Here is a 26,902-nt window from a genome sequence, read left to right on the forward strand (position 1 = left end):
CTCTAGGCTGTAAAGCATGCCGCACTGAACGAGGGAGTAGTCATCAGAACGTGCCTGCCAAGCGTTCATAACATCTTGTTCTGCAGGGAGAACGGGTGCGTCACCAAGCGGTGCTTGTAGGACATAATCTTTCTTGGCAGCTATGAGGATGATCCTCAGGTTCCGGACCCAGTCCGTATAGTTGCTGCCATCGTCTTTCAGCTTAGTTTTCTCTAGGAACGCGTTGAAGTTGAGGACTACGTTGGCCATTTGATCTACAAGACATATTGCAAAGATTTTAGACTAAGTTCATGATAATTAAGTTCAACTAATCAAATTATTAGTGAACTCCCACTTAGATTAGACATCCCTCCAGTCATCTAAGTATTACATGATCCGAGTTAAACTAGACCGTGTCCGATCATCACGTGAGACGGACTAGTCAACATCGGTGAACATCTTCATGTTGATCGTATCTTCTATACAACTCATGCTCGACCTTTCGGTCTTCTGTGTTCCGAGGCCATGTCTGTACATGCTAGGCTCGTCAAGTCAACCTAAGTGTTTGCATGTGTAAATCTGTCTTACACCCGTTGTATGTGAACGTCTGAATAAAACACCCGATCATCACGTGGTGTTTTGAAACAGCGAACTGTCGCAACGGTGCACAGTTAGGGGGAACACTTCTTGAAATTAGTATGAGGGATCACCTTATTTACTAACGTCATTCTAAGTAAACAAGATGCAAAACATGATAAACATCACATGCAATCAAATAATAAACGTGACATGATATGGCCAATATCACATAGCTCCTTTGATCTCCATCTTGGGGCTCCATGATCATCTTGTCACCGGCTTGACACCATGATCTCCATCATCATGATATCCATCATCGTGTCTCCATGAAGTTGCTCGCCAACTATTACTTCTACTACTATGGCTAACGCGTTTAGCAATAAAGTAAAGTAATTTACATGGCGTTTCTTGATGACACGCATGTCATATAAAAGAATAAAGACAACTCCTATGGCTCCTGCCGGTTGTCATACTCATCGACATGCAAGTCGTGATTCCTATTACAATAGCATGAACATCTCATACATCACATATAGATCATTCATCATTCATCACAACTTTGGCCATATCATATCACAAACCACTTGCTGCAAAAACAAGTTAGACGTCCTCTAATTGTTGTTGCAAGTTTTACGTGGCTGAATTAGGGTTCTAGCAAGAACGTTTTCTTACCTACGTTAAAGCCACAACGTGATTTGTCAACTTCTATTTACCCTTCATAAGGACCCTGTTCATTGATTCCGCTCCAACTAAAGTAGGAGAGACAGACACCCGCCAGCCACCTTATGCAACTAGTGCATGTTAGTCGGTGGAACCGGTCTCATGTAAGCGTACGTGTAAGGTTGGTCCGGGCCGCTTCATCCCACAATACCGCTGAAGCAAGAAAGGACTAGTAACGGCAAGAAAGTTGACAAATCTACGCCCACAACAAATTGTGTTCTACTCGCGCAAGAAGAACTACGCATAGACCTGGCTCATGATGCCACTGTTGGGGAACGTTGCAGAAAAACAAAAATTTTCCTACTCGTTTCACCAAGATCATCTAGGAGTTCATCTAGCAACGAGTGATTAGATGCATCTACATACCTTTGTAGATCGCACACGGAAGCGTTCAAAAGAACGGTGATGATGTAGTCGTACTCGACGTGATCCAAATCACCGATGACCAGCGCCGAACGGACGGCACCTCCGCGTTCAACACACGTACGGGACGGGAGACGTCTCCTCCTTCTTGACCCAGCAAGGGGGGAGGAGAGGTTGATGAAGATCCAGTAGCACGACGGCGTGGTGGTGGATGCAGGGCGTCACAGCAGCAGGGCTTCGCCGAGACTACGAGGGAGAGACGTAACGGGGGGGGGGAGATGGAGGCGCCAGGGGCTGGTGTAAAATCCCTCCTCTCCCCCCCACTATATATAGGGGTGCCAAGGGGGGGCACCGGCCCTAGTAGATGAGATCTACTAGGGGGGGCGGCGGCCAAGGGGAGGTTTCCCTCCCCCCCAAGGCACCTAGGGGTGCCTTCCACCACATGGACTCTTCCATGGTGGAAACCCTAGGCGCATGGGCCTATAGGGGCTGGTTCCCTTGGCCCATCTAGGCCAAGGCGCACCCCCTACAGCCCATGTGCCCCCCCGGGACAGGTGGCCCCACCCGGTGGACCCCCGGGACCCTTCCGGTGGTCCCGGTACAATACCGATAACCCCGAAACTTGTCCCGATGCCCGAAATAGCACTTCCTATATATAATTCTTTACCTCCGGACCATTCCGGAACTCCTCGTGACGTCCGGGATCTCATCCGGGACTCCGAACAACATTCGGGTTTCTGCATATACATATCTTCATAACTCTAGCGTCACCGAACCTTAAGTGTGTAGACCCTACGGGTTCGGGAGACAAGCAGACATGACCGAGACGACTCTCCGGTCAATAACCAACAGCGGGATCTGGATACCCATGTTGGCTCCCACATGCTCCACGATGATCTCATCGGATGAACCACGATGTCGAGGATTTAATCAATCCCGTATGCTATTCCCTTTGTCTATCGATATGTTACTTGCCCGAGATTCGATCGTCGGTATCCCAATACCTCGTTCAATCTCGTTACCGGTAAGTCACTTTACTCGTACCGTAATGCATGATCCCGTGACCAGACACTTGGTCACTCTGAGCTCATTATGATGATGCATTACCGAGTGGGCCCAGTGATACCTCTCCGTCATACGGAGTGACAAATCCCAGTCTTGATCCATGTCACCCAACAGACACTTTCGGAGATACCCGTAGTCTACCTTTATAGTCACCCAGTTACGTTGTGACGTTTGGCATACCCAAAGCACTCCTACGGTATCCGGGAGTTACACGATCTCATGGTCTAAGGAAAAGATACTTTGACATTGGAAAACTCTAGCAAACGAACTATACGATCTTGTGCTATGTTTAGGATTGGGTCTTGTCCATCACATCATTCTCCCAATGATGTGATCTCGTTATCAATGACATCCAGTGTCCATAGTCAGGAAACCATGACTATCTGTTGATCAACGAGCTAGTCAACTAGAGGCTCACTAGGGACATGTTGGTGTCTATTATTCACACATGTATTACGATTTCCGGATAACACAATTATAGCATGAATAAAGACAATTATCATGAACAAGGAAATATAATAATAATGCTTTTATTATTGCCTCTAGGGCATATTTCCAACATATATATTCCACCTTCTCGAGAAGTAAAACAGAGAGAAAGTTTTATCGGGATTTATGATACGGAGCCATCGCCACCTCCTATTCTTCATTGGGAGCGCTAATCTGGAGTCAGTTCGAGGCTCCGGAGAGAGGGATTTGTCGCTGTCGTCATTATCAATCTTTCTTCATCAACAATTCCATGATGCTCACCACCGGGAGTGAGTAATTATTTTGTAGGCTTGCTCGTCGGTGATGGAGATCGATGAGATTTCTTATGTAATCAAGTCAATTTGTTAGGGCATGATCCCTAGTATTCACTATGTTCTGAGATTGATATTGCTATGACTTTGCTATGCTTAATGCTTGTAATTAGGGCCTGAGTGCCATAAAGTCAGATATGAACACTTATGCTTTTCATGATTATATACTTGAGATATTGATCTTACCTGCAAGTTATATGCACCTATTATTGTTCTGAACTGTAGACTTCAAGGTGACAATAATTGGGATACTCTCCGGGAATGACTGCAATTCATGTATTCACTATTTGCTAATACTTTGTTCCGGTTTTATATTAGAAGGAGAGCCTTAATTACCCTTTGTTTCCATTAGGACCCCGCTACCACGGGAGGGTAGGACAAAAGATTTCATGCAAGTTCTTGACTGAATCCCGCACCGCTCTGTGCCCCTCCTTTAACTAGTCTAGACCCAAATCGATGGATACAACAAGCTCTCTCTCAACAAATGAGCCCGACCAAACCTAACCCTATTCATACATGACATCATGATGACCTCATCAAGTATTCACCCCACTTTATGATCCCATCAGCCGGCTGATACTATTGTTCCTGCCTTCAGGGAACAATGCCGGATCTACTTGTTTTTAGAGAGTTCCATGAGTCCATCAAGACCAATCTTCTAGTCCAAGAGCGTGTGCCGAGTTCATATTCCACCTAGACACAACTAAGCTCATGAAGGACTTGGGGCTACTAATGATGCCATGCCCCGGGGGTACACTAGCAGGTTGAGAGTCGGCCTACTAGGCCATAGGGTGTCCCAAGCCAATGTCCTGCCACCGATGTACACGCATGATAAACTTGACTTATAAGATAAGATAACAACACCAAGGATCTTAGAGTATCCGGTTAGGATAGAGCTAGATCGTACCAACCGAGTAATCATGTAACCTAGCACTTAACCCTATATAGAGTAAATTACAAAACAAACGCCACAACTGGGGCCCCTGAATGAAAAACTACCACCTTTTTGTAGAGCACCGAAAACGGCCTCCAGAGTGAAGACGTGGAATGCATGGTGGCGGTGACAAAAAATTCTCGATAATTCTTTTCGGGGGCCTCAGGATAATATAAAGGCGTAGGCGTCGAGAGGTAGTGGAACGAAGGGTCGGGGGGCATGCGGCCCGACCTCAAGGGCTGCCTCTTTGCCGCGACCAGGGGCACACGGGGCTCCCCCTGATGGCCTTCGGTGCCTCTGGCTTCGTCTTTTCATGAAACTTCAAAGATTTCCCCCTGATTTTTTTGTCCACGAAACAGTGGTTTCCTGGAAAGTCCAAAAACATACAGAAAACAACGACTAGCACAGTGCACTAGATTAATAGGTTAGCCCAATAAATCGATAAAAATATGGTACCAAAGTGATCCAGTAATGATATAAAGGTACATGAACATAAGAAAGATTATAAATACATTTGAGACATGTTGTGCACCGAGTCATGATTGCGGAGGCTGCAGGGAGGGGGAGGGGTGGAGGCCGGTACCCCAGAGGACAAATTGGATCCATATGGATTGGGTCGTCCAATGAGGAACCGTGAGACGAACCTAGAGGGGGTGTGTTTGAAGGGTGGCGTCGAGTCGTCATCTAGTGAGAAAACTGTGGGGTCTAAGGGAACGATCGATACACCCGACGAGGCAACAATGATGCCCCTGCGAATGAGGGCATGGTGAGGATTATCCATTATGCACCGCTCTAAAATATCTCCTAGCGCATTTGGTGACGTGGCATTGTTTCCATGAACCACCATGTGTGGTGGGCGGATAGAGAAGGGTGGGTAATGGAAGGGTAGGGGGTTGGGTGCAGTTGAAACTATGGTGACCCGAGCGGCCACAACGACTGTAGGAGATGGGGTCACGACAATGCTCGACTAGGTGATTGCTAGAGAGACAGTGAGAGAAGTGAGGAGCGCAGTGTGGTGTGGCAATTACATGCAAAGTGCACACGAGATGTTGTGGGAAGGAAGGGAAGAAGGAACGATACGGGTTTGGCCACTCAAGTGCTCTTGCCATAGGTTCTAGCATAGGTGTGGCACATGTTTTGTGGACCGTGTGGTCACGGTATATGGGATATGTTGCGATGGGAGCGAGGTAGGTGGGTGGGTGTATGGGCTGGGTTTACGGTGGTGGGGGTAGGTGGCGAACTTTTGTTTACCCTCAAAAGAAAGTTGTGAGCCTTAGACTCAACTTTTTAGGACATCCATTAGTCACGATTATGAGAGACGCGGGTTAGGCCCTGATTAGGCCTCTCATCTCCATCATATCGTAACCATGGTTGATCAACTGAACTTTCGACGAATAATGATTGCAGATTATTTTCTAGAGAGAATTCTTTATTTAACATTATCTTAAAATTTGTTGCCTTATTTGACACAAAAAAAAATCTTTTTCTTCCTTATTTAGTATTGATTTTAAATTTTATGCCTTTTATGACACTTTCGTCTATTTTAAGTCTTAAAAGTGTTAAATGACACATGAAAATACCTATTTACCCCTCGTGTGGCATGTGACCAAAATTTTACGTGTATGTGTGTATCCAGCCGACTCGATTTTGTGTTGACCTTCGTCCCGTCCTTGGCAGCGTTGTGGCCGAGTGCTTTTCGGCGTACATGCATACGAGGCTAGCTCAAGTACTTTCGAAGCTAATGAGTTCCATCGAGAGACGTAGACGGCGATGTACATGTACACACCAAGAAACAAGCATGTGGTACTAACCAAGCTAGCCTGCAGCCGATCTCTCGCTTGACCGATTCTATGTTGGCTGGCTAGCTAACCAAGCTAGCAATACTATCTCGATCGGCGACACATGTGTTAGGAATTAATTAATTAAGTTAATTAATATGTTAATCCCTGCTATGTCGGTTGTCCCTTTGACAACTGCCCCTTTTGTAACCGCCTTTGTACTGGGTATATATACTCCTAATCTTCAATCAATGAGAACACTGTTCATTCCATTCGTTCCCCCCTCTCTTTTCCTCTTTACACGTTATCAGACACTTTGCTCTGCCGAGAGCGAGGAGGCCACAAGAACAAGTGCCTCGCTGCCAAGGCAACGACACCGTCCCCGGTACGGACTGGAAGGAATTACCGCAACTCACTTCAATACTTCGTCATCGGCGATGCGCCTAAACAAAGACCATCCAGCGAATCGTTTCTAGCAAGAGTAGAGGAAGAGAAGATCAGCAATAGAAAAGGTACAGAGATCGTGCCAATTCTCAAAGTGAAGGACTCCATCCATACAGGATACTCACGGGACAACAGCACCCTCAACCATGGCCCTCGGCTTGATTTCACATGGCTTGGCGGCTGCGCGGACCGGCGGACGGCATGAGACGCTGCCACGGTTACTCGCGGCAAGGCCATGCCCAGCCCGCCTCCATGCGACACGGCCGCTCATGGCGCAATGGACGGTACCCGTCCCGGTGGCGGCGCAAAGCGCGGCTCCCTCGGGAGCACGGTGCAACAACGCCCACGTCGGCAACGGCCGACGCATGGCGGTTTAGTCATCAAAGGATGCGGCCGCACCCGACACCACGCCTCCCTGCCGGTCCTTCGTGAGGACGCCCTCCGGCGCACGCGGGGCGCAGTTCGCTCTGTCCTTCCATCGAAACGGCGGAAGCCACAGGCGCGGACTCGGCGCCCGGCAAGCCCTTCGCCACCGTGCTGTTCCCCAACAAATCATCCATGGGGAACCTCACGGGAGAAAGAGGATAACCTTATCCCTTCGTCGATTTTCAGTTTAAGCCAATCTATTGCTCTTATTCTCAAATTAGTCTTTCTTTAATATCTGGACCCTCACGCTGACGGAAACTAAAGAATAAGCCGTCTCCTTATTTCGATTTTGCATACTATCAGTTTATCACTGCATTTTACAGATTAATCTTTAGATTTTCTGCACAATGAATAAGCTATCATGCTTACTGAAAAATTGCAGATTAAGCCTTTGGCTATTATCTATATTTGCATTTGAGATCGTCGGATTCTTCTATTTCTTATTCATCATGAGAATGATTATTCTAGACATGTTTTCAGTAAGCATGTAAGATCAACATACGTATTTTTGTAACATCCTATGACATGTTTCTTAGTGCAACAACTTTAGTTTTGCAATTGAGATTATCTTGTGAAACTAGACATAAATAAATAAATTACGAAGTGTCATACTTATTGAGACCATCCAAATATTATTTGTGAATCACAAGGTATTGGTGGCATCTACTCATATTATTCATCATTACTGTGAGGTCTACATCTTGTCTTTTGATAAGATGACTACCTTCAAGTGCTCTTCCAAAATGTGACTATTCCAAATGTTATTTGTGAATCACAAGGTCTTGGTGGTATCTACTACACCATTTGCAGATTATCCACCACTACTGTGAGGTCTACATCTTGTCATTTTAACAAGATGACTACCTTCGAAGTGCTCTTCTAAATATTAATATTATATTTGACTACCTCAAGATATCATAAGGTAATAGTGGCATCTACTGTAAATTTTTACAGACTATCCACTATTACTGCAAGATCTACATCATGTCACTTTGACAGATGATTACCTTTAAAGTGATTTTATTAAATATAGCATAACATAAGGTAATAGAGATATGAACATCTACTGACAAAAGTCAGGCTGTGTTTTCTATTACTGCGAGATCTACACCGCATCTGGTGACTATCTTCAAAGTGTTATCCTATATAAATTAAGGTCTACACATATGGTTATAAGGCATCAGCCAAATTAAAACTTGCTCCTCCGAAGCATGTATTGTTGTTGTTCACTAAATTTTTACTCTCATAGTAAATATTATTCTTGCACACTTGTTATATGCCGAAATGGTATTTTGTGCTAACATAAACTATTCAAGCCTCACTTTTGCTTGAATATGTGATGGAAAACTATGCAAATATTTGCATATATTAGTGATTACCGTGTACTCCCTCCGTCCCAAAATACTTGTCGGAGAAATTGATAAAAATGGATGTATCTAGAACTAAAATATGTCTAGATGCATCCATTTCTCCGACGAGTATTTCCGGATGGAGGGAGTATTACATTGGTAAAATACATGGCAGTGAAGCCTATGTCACTATTTATAATTATAGTGTTGTCCATCCATCAAGATGAATCCCATAATTATGGTAACGATTGAGTGTCTCAACACTTTTGCAATGTCGACATCACATTGTGGTTATACTTTCAAAGTGACTAACAAATGTCAAACATGCAACGTCTATGTTTTTGGCGGTGACTCTAAAGTTGCAACACTTATATGCATTTTATGTGTCCCAACTTCATTTAGTTCTCAAACTAAGTATATAATGGTTGACTTTTTATTCACCCTGAATATTTACCTTAATATAAACATGATCCCTTGAGCACATCGCGAGTGATGACCCATTCTTTTTCAAGACTTCAAGTCTGTCACAGCTCACAATTCTGTCACTTAATCAACTAGATCTCGTGATCAATATTTTCATATGCCTTTAATACACTTTACATCCTCTTATGATGGCACTACAATTTTCCATGATGAAGAAATATAGAATTTTTAAAATCATCAGATCCACCCAACAGGTGATATACCATTATTTGAAATATTTGCTAGTACCGGGAATACTATGCAAATTAGTGGTCACAAAAATGAACCACGAGAAATTCAAAGTAAAGTGTAGGCTAAAAGACAAAATTACCTCTTAATAGGGAATATATCATTTTCAAACGAACACAAAGACAACTTTGAAGCTTGTCAAATGTGTGGTTATACAAAGATTATACCTATGATTACGAAACACTCAAATACATAGTCAAACCACACCACATAATTGGGATAAATTTTAAAATTTGCAAACTTACAACCAGAAAATATTCTGGTAAATGATTGTTCTCAAATCTTCATCAGAAGGTGAGAACCAAAAATCTAGTGCAATAAAAGGATGGTGAATTCCATTGCAACGATGATATGTTTGCGTAATAAATTTTTCAATAATATTGGAGACCTCCTGTAATCTCGTAATTATCCCAAAATATTATTAGCCTATACTTGTTGTACTACAAGTAGTGCGATGTCCCATATCTTATTTCTCGGACATGATATTCGATAAATTTTGAATGTATGAATCAAGTCATACTCAATATTGTTGCATACACAATAATTTTCTAGATCTTAATAAATTAATTATTGGCTTGGTAGCCTTAACCATCATGGTTTGGGGATGATTAGAAAATTATTGACAATCATGTTGGTCACAACTTATCAAGTTACAAAATTTTCCAAATCATCAGACTTTATGTGCACCACATGTGCCATAGGGGAAATAAGTTTTAAGCCACTCTCACCTTAAAATTCTAAGCATGACCACTTTTAAAGAACTGTAAATTTACCAGCCTCTTGCTGGACACGTACGACCTTACACACCGTAAGTATGATCTAAAATCATACCAAATGTATATCATACTACTTTCCCCTTGTAGTAACTAAGTGGAAATCAACAAAGTATTTTCCATCTGTGATAATTCGGTTACATACCGATATCACCACTCCAGCGTACATCAATGGACACTCACAGAAAATTAGGGATCTATGTGAGGAATAAAAATTTGTCCGTCAATCAAAAATATTCAAAGCCCGTATGCTGATTGCATCAGCAATAAGGATATTTTCCGGCATTGGGGGGAGATAAGTACCACAAAGAATGCCAAGAAAAAAATTAGAAATGTTATTGACATTCAATCCTTATATCCACGTACTCAAAGAATATGAACTAGAAGTTTAGAGAATCATATATTTGCAACACATTGCAAATCTGCCACATACATTTACTGATAACAAGGTGTTACTAAATTCTATATTCCCGCAGTAAAGTGTCAGAAAGAGTGGAGGTACCTGATAAACCACTCTTCTCCCCAAATTAGAGCAAGAGGGGGAGAAAATCTGACAAGACGAGATATAACTTCTCATATGCTTCCGCGGAAACAGAGGAAATCAAATCCTCAACCAGTAAATGTAATTCAACATCACGTTGAAAGACACCTCACTGGATGCTCATAATCCAAAGCCCGACATAAATGTGCACAAAATGTTTTGGTGTTGGGACATCAAAAAACCTTAACTCCATTTGTTGTAGGAAATCACAAGGAGTTAAAAAGGATTAAATATTTTGTCCACAAACTTCATTGATTCCATCAGAATCATATAAACTAAAGACTACATTTGTCGACATATATTTCTTCTCAAATTGTTAAAACCTTTTGGGCCCAGAACCAAAATCCATGGTAGAGTACCTCTTGCACTCATATTGGTTCACATAAAAGGAAGCAAGTAATGAAGAAGAGCACTCGCTCAACAAATGAGTGGTATTTACTGCAGTAATACCTACTCCTCATAAGTATCTTCCGTATGGAATACTAAAAACTTCTCATTCATAGATAAAGTCAATGAGGTGGTGAGAAAGCAAGGCTTGTAGCAAAGGGTTCACGTAGAGACCCGACATTGATTACGATGTAACATACCCTCTTGGTATAAGTGGAATTATGTTTCGATACTAAATATCATTGGCAATAAATAATAATAATAATATCCATGCAGTTGATGGATGAAGTGGCTACATACTCATATGAGTCAATTATTTCAGAAGTCTCTATTGAAGTCCCTGAAGGGCTTATACTTCCAAATCCAAAAGCAAATCGCAACAGTTTTATGTAAAAATTCATAGTCACTCTATGACTTGAAATAGTCGAAAATCATATGGTACTACCGACTAAATGAGTTCCTTCTTCAAAAGGATTACTCGAATAATGATGATTGTTTATGTGTTTTAATAAAGAAATCAGAAATTTTATTTCCTTACATCACCTCAGTGTATATCGATGATTTCGTCATCAATGTCTTGAAAGGACCTAAAAATACATAAAATCATCTCGAGGCGGAAAATTTGGATTCAACCAAATTTATCTTAAGCTTACAACTTGAGCATTCTCTCAAGAATACATATATCAGTCTACATATATCCAAAACATATACGAGAAGTTCAATGTGGATATATCATATCAATAAAAGACATGTAATATGGTCATACTACCCCTGATAGGGTACAAATCCATCCATACCTAGGCGTGTTAATGAAGTGATATGAGGACGTGAAGTTCTATATCTCACTAATGTCAAAGCACTCATATAATTGCAAACTACGTCAGGCCTGACACTATATTTGCTATCTTTGTTCAGAGTGCAACCCCCAACAAAAGGTATATGGTCGATATAAGAAATATCAGCTTATATCTTAAGCTCACTATAAATCTTGGATATTTCCATCAGGAAATACAAGATATGGCCATGGTGTGATATAATGATATTGGCTCTTTCTTTGATAACAACAATGCCATATCAATGACTGAATTTGCTGGAATAGCCTTCATATGGAAGTCATCTAAATGGGCATTTATGGCTATTTCCAATTATCATTCTGACATAATTTCTTTATGTACAAGCATCGCAAAATATGCATGGCTCGGCAGAATGATAAACCACACTCAAAATCATGTGGTTGAGATTCATGAGAATCACAAAACTTTATTTATCAAGATACTTCCACTTGTGTTACTCAATACCTGCAGGTTACATGAAGAGCAATATCATAAAAACACATTGCTCAAAATTACTTATCCTCACGAACTATAGAAAAGTGAGGAAATAATCCTATAGATTATTCACAATGGCATGATCATGACAATGAAATTGGTATAAGACATCCTTGAGATTTGCGAAGTTCAGAGGGAGTAATCTCCCAAACTATACCTGTTAACAATCATCAGATTGCATATATTGTACTCTTTTTCCCTTCATGAGTTTTCCCTCATGGTTTCTCATATAAGGTTTTTAATGAGACAATATTGATACAAGTGTTTACATATGTCACATCATTTTCTCCTTATATTTTTCCCATTGGGTTTTAAAGGAGCTTTCAATGACATATCAGATCGCACTCTTTTCCTTTATGAGTTTTCTCTCAAAGTTTCTCATAACGGTTTTTAATGAGGCAATATCTTTTTAAGGTTATATGCTATACTTTCAAGTTTTTTTCCCATCGGGTTTTTAGAGGAAAGTATACAAAGCATATTTATTGTTGTCTAAACTCACCAATGAGTTTTCTCCTTCTTTAAAGGTTTTCCTCATATGAGTTATCAAGAGACAATAATCATTATATGTTGCATCAGTTTTCTCCTTATTATTTTCCCACTGGGTTTAAAGGAGTTTTAGCAACATATCTACACTATTCTCCTCATATTTTCCCACAGGGTTTTTGGAGGAGACTTTAAAGATTATACATGGATTTCTCAAGATGAAGATGATGAACATTCTCAAAGGCAAAGACATACAAGGAGTATTATTTATCAAGATGATGCATACTCACAAGGACAAGCATTGATTAGGGGGAGTGTTAGGAATTAATTAATATGTTAATCCCTGCTATATCGGTTGTCTCTTTGACAACTGCCTCTTTTGTAAACCGCCTTTGTACTGGGTATATATACCCCTAATCTTCAATCAATGAGAACACTGTTCATTCCATTCGTTCCCCTCTCTCTTTTCCTCTTTACAACAGGAACACGCAAGGCGATTTATGGCCACAGGACCACCGTGCGCCCTCCTGTCACCATAAGTAGAGTAGACCTAGCAGGCTCGCCATCCAGACAGAGTCGTATACTGAAGGTAAACTACCACGTAATTTTTTTGTCACATACCACATGAGGGCAAATAGGTCTTTTCAGGTGTAATTTAACACCGTTAAAGTTCAAAATGGACGAAAGTGTCATAAAAGGCATAAAATTTAGACACGGTGTTAGATAAGGAAAAAATTCAATGCCAAATAAGGAAACAACATTTAAAACAGTGTTATATAAGGAATTTTCTCTATTTTCTATCACTAGAGATATTAAGCTCCCTTGAAATGAAGCCCGGAGAGAGCTCCTGCATTTTTTTACGAGTGGACCCCATCTGTCACTGAGAGGAATCGGTGTGGCGCCCCAGTACTACCACGCAACCGACGTTCCTGGTTCCTGGGTTTGACTGTGTGTCGGTTCGTTGCGGTTTGGGTCTTCTCGCTCGCGTACTCCAGTCCCCTCCCTCTCCCATCCTTCGCTCTCCCACGTTTCTCGATCTATCCCTGAACCACGACCATGCCAACGGTGCCACTTCGATCTATATAAGGTTAGAATTAAGGGCACTAGAATTAAGGGCGCTGCCTGAAGGAAATATGCCCTAGAGGCAATAATAAAGTTATTGTTTACTTCCTTATATCATGATAAATGTTTATTATTCATGCTAGAATTGTATTAACCGGAAACATGATACATGTGTGAATACATAGACAAACATAATGTCACTAGTATGCCTCTACTTGACTAGCTCATTAATCAAAGTTGGTTATGTTTCCTAACCATAGACATGAGTTGTCATTTGATTAACGGGATCACATCATTAGGAGAATGATGTGATTGACCTGACCCATTCTGTTAGCTTAGCAGTTGATCGTTTAGTATGTTGCTATTGCTTTCTTCATGACTTATACATGTTCCTACAACTATGAGATTATGCAACTCCCGTTTACCGGAGGAACACTTTGTGGGCTACCAAACGTCACAACCTAACTGGGTGATTATAAAGGAGCTCTACAGGTGTCTCCAAAGGTACATGTTGAGTTGGCGTATTTCAAGATTAGGTTTTGTCACTCCGATTGTCGGAGAGGTATCTCTGGGCCCTCTCGGTAATGCACATCACTATAAGTCTTGCAAGCAATGTAGCTAATGAGTTAGTTACGGAATGATGCATTACATAACGAGTAAAGATACTTGCTGGTAACGAGATTGAACTAGGTATTGAGATACCGATGATCGAATCTCGGGCAAGTAACATACCGATGACAAAGGGAACAACGTATGTTGTTATGCGATTTGACCGATAAAGATCTTCATAGAATATGTAGGAACCAATATGAGCATCGAGGTTCCGCTATTGGTTATTGACCGGAAACATGTCTCGGTCATGTCTACATAGTTCTCGAACCCGTAGGGTCCGCACGCTTAAAGTTTTAATGACGGTTATATTATGAGTTTATGAGTTTTGATGTACCGAAGGTTGTTCGGAGTCCCGGATGTGATCACGGACATGACGAGGAGTCTCGAAATGGTCGAGACATGAAGATTGATATATTGGAAGCCTATATTTGGATATCGGAAGTGTTCCGGGCAAAATCGGGATTTTACCGAAGTACCGAGGGGTTACCGGAACCCCCCGAGGGCTTAATGGGCCATAGTGGGCCTTAGTGGAGAAGAGGAGAGGCGGCCAGGGCAGGGCCGCGCGCCCCTCCCCCCTAGTCCGAATACGACAAGGAGAGGGGGGCGGCGCCCCCCCCCTTTCCTTCCTCTCTCTCCCTCCTCTTTCCCCCCTTCTCCTAGTCCAACAAGGAAAGGAGGGAGTCCTACTCCCGGTGGGAGTAGGACTCCCCATGGAGCGCCTCCTCCCTGGCCGGCCGCCCCCTCCCCTCTTGCTCCTTTATATACGGGGGCAGGGGGCACCTCTAGACACAACAACAGATCATTGATCTCTTAGCCATGTGCGGTGCCCCCCTCCACCATAGTCCTCCTCGATAATATTGTAGCGGTGCTTAGGCGAAGCCCTGCGACGGTAGAACATCATCATCATCACCACGCCGTCGTGCTAACGGAACTCTCCCTCGACACTCGGCTGGATCGGAGTTCGAGGGACGTCATCTAGCTAAACGTGTGCTAGAACTCGGAGGTGCCGTGCTTTCGGTGCTTGATCAGTCGGGCCGTGAAGACGTACGACTACATCAACCGCGTTGTTCTAACGCTTCCGCTTTCGGTCTACGAGGAAACGTGGACAACACTCTCCCCTCCCGTTGCTATGCACCACCATGATCATGCGTGTGCGTAGGAATTTTTTTAAAATTACTACGTTCCCCAACAGTGGCATCCGAGCCTAGTTTTATGCGTTGATGTTATATGCATGAGTAGAACACAAGTGAGTTGTGGGCGATACAAGTCATACTGCTTACCAGCATGTCATACTTTGGTTCGGCGATATTGTTGGATGAAGCGGCCCGGACCGACATTACGCGTACGCTTACGTGAGACTGGTTCTACCGACGTGCTTTGCACACAGGTGACTGGCGGGTGTCAATTTCTCCAACTTTAGTTGAACCGAGTGTGGCTACGCCCGGTCCTTGAGAAGGTTAAAACAGCACTAACTTGACGAACTATCGTTGTGGTTTTGATGCGTAGGTAAGAACGGTTCTTGCTCAGCCCGTAGCAGCCACGTAAAATTTGCAACAACAAAGTAGAGGGCGTCTAACTTGTTTTTGCAGGGCATGTTGTGATGTTATATGGTCAAGACGTGATGCTATATTTTATTGTATGAGATGATCATGTTTTGTAACCGAGTTATCGGCAACTGGCAGGAGCCATATGGTTGTCGCTTTATTATATGCAATGCAAACGCCCTGTAATTGATTTACTTTATCACTAAGCGGTAGCGATAGTCGTAGAAGCAATAGGTGGTGAAACGACAATGATACTATGATGGAGATCAAGGTGTCGCGCCGGTGACGATGGTGATCATGACGGTGCTTCAAAGATGTAGATCACAAGCACAAGATGATGATGGCCATATCATATCACTTATATTGATTGCATGTGATGTTTATCTTTTATGCATCTTATTTTTGCTTAGATCGACGGTAGCATTATAAGATGATCTCTCACTAAATTTCAAGGTATAAGTGTTCTCCCTGAGTATGCACCATTGCGAAAGTTCTTCGTGCTAAGACACCACGTGATGATCGGGTGTGATAGGCTCTACTTTCAAATACAATGGGTGCAAAACAGTTGCACACGTGGAATACTCAGGTTAAACTTGAGGAGCCTAGCATATACAGATATGGCCTCGGAACACTAAGACCGAAAGGTCGAACGTGAATCATATAGTAAATATGATCAACATAGTGATGTTCACCATTGAAAATTACTCCATCTCACGTGATGATCGGACATGGTTTAGTTGATTTGGATCACGTGATCACTTAGATGACTAGAGGGATGTCTGTCTAAGTGGGAGTTCTTTAGTAATATGATTAATTGAACTTAAATTTATCATGAACTTAGTACCTGATAGTATTTTGCTTGTCTATGTTTGTTGTAGATAGATGGCTCGTGCTGTTGTTCCGTTGAATTTTAATGCGTTCCTTGAGAAAGCTAAGTTGAAAGATGATGGTAGCAATTACACGGACTGGGTCCGTAACCTGAGGATTATCCTCATTGTTGCACAGAAGAATTACGTCCTGGAAGCACCGCTGGGTGCCAGGCCTACTGCAGATGCAACTGACGATGTTAAGAACGTCTGGCAGAGCAAAGCTGATGACTACTCGATAGTTCAGTGTGCCATGCTTTACGACTTAGAACCGGGACTTCAACGACGTTTTGAACGTCATGGAGCATATGAGATGTTCCAGGAGTTGAAGTTAATATTTCAAGCAAATGCCCGGATTGAGAGATATGAAGTCTCCAATAAGTTCTATAGCTGCAAGATGGAAGAGAATAGTTTTGTCAGTGAACATATACTCAAAATGTCTGGGTATAATAATCACTTGATTCGACTGGGAGTTAATCTTCCTGGTGATAGTGTCATTGACAGAATTCTTCAATCACTGCCACCAAGCTACAAGAGCTTCGTGATGAACTATAGTATGCAAGGGGTGGACAAGACTATTCCCGAGCTCTTCGCAATGCTAAAGGCTGCGGAGGTAGAAATCAAGAAGGAGCATCAAGTGTTGATGGTCAATAAGACCACCAGTTTCAAGAAAAAGGGTAAAGGGAAGAAGAAGGGGAACTTCAAGAAGAACAACAAACAAGTTGCTGCTTAAGAGAAGAAACCCAAATCTGGACCTAAACCTGAGACTGAGTGCTTCTACTACAAGCAGACTGGTCACTGGAAGCGGAACTGCCCCAAGTATTTGGCGGATAAGAAGGATGGCAAGGTGAACAAAGGTATATGTGATATACATGTTATTGATGTGTACCTTACTAATGCTCGTAGTAGTACCTAGGTATTTGATATTGGTTCTGTTGCTAATATTTGCAACTCGAAACATGGACTACAGATTAAGCGAATATTGGCTAAGGACGAGGTGACGATGCGCGTGGGAAATGGTTCCAAAGTTGATGTGATCGCAGTCGGCACGCTATCTCTACATCTACCTTCGGGATTAGTTTTAAACCTGAATAATTGTTATCTGGTGCCAGCGTTGAGCATGAACATTATATCTGGATCTTGTTTGATGCGAGACGGTTATTCATTTAAATCAGAGAATAATGGTTGTTCTATTTATATGAGTAATATCCTTTATGGTCATGCACCCTTGAAGAGTGGTCTATTTTTATTAAATCTCGATAGTAGTGATACACATATTCATAATGTTGAAGCCAAAAGATGCAGAGTTGATAATGATAGGGCAACTTATTTGTGGCACTGCCGTTTGGGTCATATCGGTGTAAAGCGCATGAAGAAACTCCATACTGATGGACTTCTGGAATCACTTGATTATGAATCACTTGGTACTTGCGAACCGTGCCTCATGGGCAAGATGACTAAAACACCGTTCTCCGGAACTATGGAGCGAGCAACTAATTTTTTGGAAATCATACATACTGATGTGTGTGGTCTAATGAATATTGAGGCTCGCGGCGAGTATCGTTATTTTCTCACCTTCACAGATGATTTGAGCAGATATGGGTATATCTACTTAATGAAACACAAGTCTAAAACATTTGAAAAGTTCAAAGAATATCAGAGTGAAGTGGAAAATCATCATAACAAGAAAATAAAGTTTCTACGAATTGATCGTGGAGGAGAATATTTGAGTTACGAGTTTGGTTTACATTTGAAACAATGCGGAATAGTTTCGCAACTCACGCCACCCGGAACACCACAACGTAATGGTGTGTCCGAACATCGTAATCGTACTTTAGTAGATATGGTACGATCTATGATGTCTCTTACTGATTTACCGCTATCGTTTTGGGGTTATGCTTTAGAGACGACCGCATTCACGTTAAATAGGGCACCATCAAAATCCGTCGAGACGACGCCTTATGAACCGTGGTTTGGCAAGAAACCAAAGTTGTTGCTTCTTAAAGTTTGGGGCTGCGATGCTTATCTGAAGAAACTTCAACTAGATAAGCTCGAACCCAAATCGGAGAAATGTGTCTTCATAGGATACCCAAAAGAGACTATTGGGTACACCTTCTATCACAGATCTGAAGGCAAGACTTTTGTTGCTAAATTCGGATCCTTTCTAGAGAAGGAGTTTCTCTCGAAAGAAGTGAGTGGGAGGAAAGTAGAACTTGATGAGGTAACTATACCTGCTCCCTTATAGGAAAATAGTTCATCACAGGAACCGGTTCCTGTGACGACTACACCAATCAGTGAGGAAGCTAATGATATTGATCATGAAACTTCAGATCAAGTTACTACAGAACCTCGTAGGTCAAGCAGAGTAAGATCTGCTCCAGAGTGGTACGACAATCCTATTCTAGAAGTCATGTTACTTGACCATGGCGAACCTATGAACTATGAGGAAGCGATGATGAGCCCAGATTCCGCAAAATGGCTTGAGGCCATGAAATCTGAGATGGAATCCATGTATGAGAACAAAGTATGAACTTTGGTTGACTTGCCCGATGATCGGCAAGCCATCGAGAATAAATGGATCTTCAAGAAGAAGACTGACGCTAATGGTAATGTAACTATCTAAAAAGTTCGACTTGTTGCGAAAGGTTTTCGACAAGTTCAAGGAGTTGACTATGATGAGACTTTCTCACCCGTAGCGATGCTTAAGTCTGTCCGAATCATGTTAGCAATTGTCGCATTTTATGATTATGAAATATGGCAAATGGATGTCAAAACTGCATTCCTGAATGGATTTATGGAAGAAAAGTTGTATATGATGCAACCAGAAGGTTTTGTCGGTCCAAAAGGTGCTAACAAAGCGTGCAAGCTCCAGCGATCCATTTATGGACTGGTGCAAGCCTCTCGGAGTTGGAATAAACGCTTTGATAGTGTGATCAAAGCATATGATTTTATACAGACTTATGGAGAAGCCTGTATTTACAAGAAAGTGAGTGGGAGCTCTATAGCATTTCTGATATTATATGTAGACGACATATTGTTAATTGGAAATGATATAGAATTTCTGGATATCATAAAAGGATACTTGAATAAAAGTTTTTCGATGAAAGATCTCGGTGAAGCTGCTTACATATTGGGCATCAAGATCTATAGAGATAGATCAAGACGCTTAATTGGACTTTCATAAAGCACATACCTTGATAAAGTTTTTAAAAAGTTCAAAATGGATCAAGCAAAGAAAGGGTTCTTGCCTGTATTACAAGGTGTGAAGTTGAGTCAGACTCAATGCCCGACCATAACAAAAGATAGAGAGAAAATGAAAGATGTTCCCTATGCTTCAGCCATAGGCTCTATCATGTATGCAATGCTGTGTACCAGACCTGATGTATACTTAGCAATAAGTCTAGCAGGGAGGTACAAAAGTAATCTAGGGGTGGATCACTGGACAGCGGTCAAGAATATCCTGAAATACCTGAAAAGGACTAAGGATATGTTTCTCATTTATGGAGGTGACAAAGAGCTAGTCGTAAATGGTTATGTCGATGGAAGCTTTGACAATGATCCGGACGATTCTAAACCGCAAACCGGATATGTGTTTATATTGAACGGTGGAGCTGTCAGTTGGTGCAGTTCTAAACAAAGCGTCGTGGCGGGATCTACATGTGAAGCGGAATACATAGCTGCTTCAGAAGCAGCAAATGAAGGAGTCTCGATGAAGGAGTTCATTTCCGATCTAGGTGTCAAACCTAGTGCATCGGGACCAATGAAGATCTTCTGTGACAATACTGGTGCAATTGCCTTGGCAAAGGAATCCAGATTTCACAAGAGGACCAAGCACATCAAGAGACGCTTCAATTCCATCCGGGACCAAGTCCAGGTGGGAGACATAGAGATTTACAAGATACATACGGATCTGAATGTTGCAGACCCGTTGACTAAGCCTCTTCCACGAGCAAAACATGATCAACACCAAGGCTCCATGGGTGTTAGAATCATTACTGTGTAATCTAGATTACTGACTCTAGTGCAAGTGGGAGACTGAAGGAAATATGCCCTAGAGGCAATAATAAAGTTATTATTTATTTCCTTATATCATGATAAATGTTTATTATTCATGCTAGAATTGTATTAACCGGAAACATGATACATGTGTGAATACATAGACAAACATAATGCCACTAGTATGCCTCTACTTGACTAGCTCATTAATCAAAGATGGTTATGTTACCTAACCATAGACATGAGTTGTCATTTGATTAACGGGATCACATCATTAGGATAATGATGTGATTGACTTGACCCATTCCGTTAGCTTAGCAGTTGATCATTTAGTATGTTGCTATTGCTTTCTTCATGACTTATACATGTTCCTACAACTATGAGATTATGCAACTCCCGTTTACCGGAGGAACACTTTTGTGGGCTACCAAACGTCACAACGTAACTGGGTGATTATAAAGGAGCTCTACAGGTGTCTCCAAAGGTACATGTTGAGTTGGCGTATTTCGAGATTAGGTTTTGTCACTCCGATTGTCGGAGAGGTATCTCTGGGCCCTCTCGGTAATGCACATCACTATAAGTCTTGCAAGCAATGTAGCTAATGAGTTAGTTACGGAATGATGCATTACTTAACGAGTAAAGAGACTTGCCGGTAACGAGATTGAACTAGGTATTGAGATACCGACGATCGAATCTCGGGCAAGTAACATACCGATGACAAAGGGAACAACGTATGTTGTTATGCGGTTTGACCGATAAATATCTTCGTAGAATATGTAGGAACCAATATGAGCATCCAGGTTCCGCTATTGGTTATTGACCGGAAACGTGTCTCGGTCATGTCTACATAGTTCTCGAACCCGTAGGGTCCGCACGCTTAAAGTTTCAATGACGGTTATATTATGAGTTTATGAGTTTTGATGTACCGAAGGTTCTTTGGAGTCCCGGATGTGATCACGGACATGACGAGGAGTCTTGAAATGGTCGAGACATGAAGATTGATATATTGGAAGCCTATATTTGGATATCGAAAGTGTTCCGGGAGAAATTGGGATTTTACCGGAGTAACGAGGGGTTACCGGAACCCCCCGGGGGCTTAATGGGCCATAGTGGGCCTTAGTGGAGAAGAGGAGAGGCGGTCAGGGTAGGGCCGCACGCCCCTCCCCCGCTAGTCCGAATAGGACAAGGAGAGGGGGGGGGCGGCGCCCCCCCCCTTTCCTTCCTCTCTCTCCCTCCTCTTTCCCTCCTTCTCCTAGTCCAACAAGGAAATGAGGGAGTCCTACTCCCGGTGGGAGTAGGACTCCCCATGGCGCGCCTCCTCCCTGGCCGCCCGCCCCCTCCCCCCTTGCTCCTTTATATACGGGGGCAGGGGGCACCTCTAGACACAGCAACAGATCATTGATCTCTTAGCCGTGTGCGGTACCCCTCTCCACCATAGTCCTCCTCGATAATATTGTAGTGGTGCTTAGGCGAAGCCCTGCGATGTTAGAACATCATCATCGTCACCATGCCGTCGTGCTAACGGAACTCTCCCTCGACACTCGGATGGATCGGAGTTCGAGGGACGTCATCGAGCTGAACGTGTGCTAGAACTCGGAGGTGCCGTGCTTTCGGTGCTTGATCGGTCGGGCCGTGAAGACGTACGACTACATCAACCGCGTTGTTCTAACGCTTCCGCTTTCGGTCTACGAGGGTACGTGGAGAACACTCTTTCCTCTCGTTGCTATGCATCACCATGATCTTGTGTGTGCGTAGGAATTTTTTGAAATTGCTACGTTCCCCAACACCGCCGCCCCGGCCAATGCATCGGTTCGACCGCTTGCGGCATATGTCCTCCCTGTCGAAGTACTGCAGACGACTTTCACCATGCATCTCGGCGACGGAAGCGTGACACAACAACCGCTCAGGGAACGACTCCTCCCTAGATCGAGATGTTGGCCTACTACGCGTGCTCGCCAATCTGCACATCACCTTTGGATGCGGGCGCAAGGGGGGTAGATGCGAAACTGCACGCCGGCGTCGGTCACTGGCATGTGGGAGAACGATACGCTGTTGCCGGCCAGGGCGCGCGCTTGGAAGCACGGGACGTCAGGTTGCACGCAGGCCTTGGCCTCGGACATGTTCCCTTCAACCATGTCAGCGAGTGCCCCAGAGTTCCTCGCTTCAGCTTGAGGAACCAGGCCGCTTGCTGCAGGATGGAGGCTGCAGGAAAAAGGACCCAAGGCACGAGGTGTGCTGCCTGTGGTAAAGGGTGGCGGTGGTCTAATACTCTTCCAGATAGACGGCATGGATTCCAAGCTTAGTTCCGGGGTTTACTTTTCATGTCCATTCGTCGTCCATCGGTTCAACCTGGTGCTACCTGTTTTGTTTCTCCTCAGGAAAATGAAATTGAGTTAGGTTCATGTTTTCTGTTTTTCTTTTGATGGGAGTTCATGTGCCTGCACCAAGAGCGTGTTGGTTTTAAGCCGGGTAGTACAATCCTCACAGCATTGATGTTCACAGGCCACTTGAACAAACGAATCGCCAATACACCTGTGGCCGAGAATTAGATCTAATCGGCGCAACGAGAGTTATTTCAACCAAGGTAATTGATAGTACTGGCGAACAGAGCTAGAACTAATCAGCAGCCAGTTAAAAAATGTTCAGCGTCAAGTTGCATTACCCTTCCATCAGTACAATTTTTCTTCTCAACAATTGAGTGGTAAACTGTTACTTTCTATTCTTTCTCTATGTGAGTTTTGAACTTGTTAATTAGGCTAGATCCTGACTGAATATATGTTACAAGTTTGTCTTATTTTTCCTGACACCTTAGATGTTTTAGGATACTATTTTCAATTTTCTTGTGGACAGGTCTTTTATATGCCTACATGCCTGCTTAATGTGTGCTCACTGTAGATTTGTGGCATATGCATGTGAATGGTCTTTCATATGCCTCTTCCACCAGAATGATTCACAGATTTAATTGTTCAAGGCTTCAGCACCATAACGAAAAGTCAATGAAGTTGAAGGTTAGACCTTTATATTAAAAACATCGTACCGGATAACTAGATGATTATTTAGTGTTTCAAATGTTATTTATTGATTTTATTTTAACTTGTTTTTTAGATGTCACACATATTCTAAAAGCTTGTGATTTTTTATATCATTGTGTGCCTCGCTGCCTCTACATAACATTGTCCATGCTCCACAAATTGCAGTGGTTTATTTTTTGATACCAGAATTGTACCTGTAAATATGATGTTGTAGCTACATTACATTGAATGAGCTTATTAAGATCAAAGGTACATATACATAGAATTTAGCAATTGCCCACTGAATTGTCCGATCATATTCCTTTTGCAGTTGACATGGACTATGTTTCACATGGGTCCTTTTGTAATTCTTGTTTGTTTAAACCATTCTCATCGGAAAAAAAACGATGTATATCTATACTGCATTGCTAACCGTTGAAACAAAGTAGCAAATATCAATACGTAAACTTTGTAACAAGACTGTACATATTGGAAGTACCAAATTATTGTGTCCAGGTGGCTAATTCATTCCGATGCATGTTCCTCATGCACATCGATTTTCTATGTCATGTCCTGAAGAAGTATACGTGCATCAGCACAGTTGTTACACAATTTATTTTAGAATGCATAGAAATCAAAGAATGGCACAAATGGTCTCTAATTCATTGAAACACTTCGTTACCACAGTTATCACATCACAACGAAAAACAAGTTGGCACATGAACATATCTGATTGCATATATCTAATTTCCTCTGTTGTCTTTCATGGAAGAAGAACGGCGCGGCAAGGCGCGCGTTTCCATCAATCCAATTTCCACTTTGACCATAATCTTGTTCTGGTGGCTGTGTAAGGATGGTGACATGTCTGCCGCATGTCGTTGAACACGTCAGCTTTGGCCGCTTCTCTCGCTCTCCAGAATAACATCACCTCGCCAGCTTGTTTGAACACTCCAGCTCACACGATTCAAAGAGGGCCCTGCTTTCATTCTCCAGCGCTCCATGCCTCCATCGGGGCGCCCGTTCTATTCCCAAGGAGATCACGTCCGTTGAATCATTCGTGCTATCTCCCTGCAAAAAAAGAAAAAGAAAATAAAAGGAATCATTCGTGTTACCAACCCCAAAAATCATAATAATAACAATCTCCATGACTTGCTGTAAAAAAAGTCTCCATGACTTGATCAGATTGTTAATCTGTTTTTCCTATAAATAATACTATATCGATGGCCTGTTCAAAATTTCATTACAATATCTTTGTATTGTCGGCCTTAATAAATGAAGGAAAAAAATGTTGGATAGATCGTCGGCGCAGATAGTGGCATTGCTGAATGTTGATTGATGGAATCGTTCGTCGCCTGATAATAACCACAAAATTATACATAACCGAGTTAGAAAAAGAAAGTGGAAAGGTCAGCTCAATTATTAGTTTAGTGAGAAGCTACACGAATATGGAAGTTATCAAATTAGCTACCACGTTGTGTGTTGCTACCTTTCAGGGGCACAATAATCAAATAAGATATGCGTGTACAGTTGAGCTTTTGTCATATGCTTAACGCTGAAATGTTCCGTGGAGAATGGTATTTCGTTGATTGGAAGTTGTGGACTGCAGCATTCTTCCTCGGCCTATCACGATTCAGTAGAATTCCAACACAGCTCATTGCGTAATGCCTTCTCTATGATTTCATCCATCACCACGATGTAGTCGATAACTAGGGAGGTGCTGTCCCCGTTCCAGTGGGCTAGCTAGAGCTAAGAACCCATTTTAGGGGCTTTAAGAACAACCAGCTTTAAGGTGGTCCTGCATGAAACGCTCCATGAAATTCACTCGAAAAAATTGGATGGAGTTATTTTTAAGGTGGATTTCGAGAAAGCGTACGATAAAGTAAAGTGGCCATTCCTACAACAGGCATTGCGTATGAAAGGTTTCGATGAGGTCTGGCGACGCCAGGTTGAAGCCTATACGCAAAAGGGGAGTGTTGGAATTAGAGTTAATAACGACATCGGTCATTACTTCCAGACACACAAGGGCCTAAGACAAGGGGATCCGATGTCCCCCATTTTGTTCAACATTGTTGTGGATATGTTGGCAATTTTGATAGGAAGGGCTAAGGAGGCTGGTCAAGTGGGAGGCCTGGTGCCTCATCTCGTTGATGGAGGGATATCCATCCTCCAGTACGCCGATGATACTATCATCTTTATGGAGCATGACTTGGTAAAAGGAGAAATATGAAGCTGGTGTTATGCTTATTTGAACAATTGACTGGGCTAAAGATTAACTTCCATAAAAGCGAATTATTCTGTTTTGGTAGAGCCAATGATGAACAAGAGGCCTACAAGCAATTGTTTGGGTGTGATTTGGGGGCTTTGCCTTTCACATACTTAGGAATTCCAATCCAACATCGTAAGCTGACGAACAGAGAATGGAAGTGTATTGAGGATCGATTCGAAAAGAAACTGAGTTGCTGGAAGGGTAAGCTCATGTCATACGGAGGCCGATTAATTCTTATTAATTCAGTTCTCACGAGTATGCCTATGTTTCTTTTGTCGTTTTTCGAAGTCCCAGTTGGTGTTAGGAAAAGACTGGACTTCTATCGATCCCGTTTTTTTTGGCAGGGTGATGAGCTAAAAAGAAAATACCGTTTGGCCAAATGGGATATCATCTGTCGACTGAAAGACCAAGGGGGTCTTGGGATTGAAATCTTGAAGTCAAGAACAGATGTCTTCTCAGCAAGTGGTTGTGGAAGGTTGTGACGCCCGGGTAATTAAGCTACAGTGATCCTCTGCTAATGGTGCCACGTCACCTCGTTTATAGTTGCTAATCTCGAGTTAGTTCGAAACTTTTCAAATTAAAAATTTAAATATTGTCAAATATCAAAAGTTTTCAAACATCAAAACAAAAATGTTCGGTCTGTGCCAAAATTGGCATAGGTAATTATAGTAAAGAAAACACAAATTTATAAAATACTTAAATGCCCTAAGTTGAATTAAAATAGAAAAGGAAAATAAATAAAAGAAAGGAAATAAAACTGAAAAACAAAACAAAAAAAAGTAATAGAAGAGAACCCCCCCGGGCTTTGGCCCAACTGACCACAGTCCCAACTGGGCCACCACCAGGCCCAGCCGGCCACTCCCCCCCACTCCCTCTTATCCACTT

Source organism: Triticum aestivum, chromosome 2B (genome assembly GCF_018294505.1).
Source record: "Triticum aestivum cultivar Chinese Spring chromosome 2B, IWGSC CS RefSeq v2.1, whole genome shotgun sequence".
NCBI classification, from domain to species: Eukaryota; Viridiplantae; Streptophyta; class Magnoliopsida; order Poales; family Poaceae; genus Triticum; species Triticum aestivum.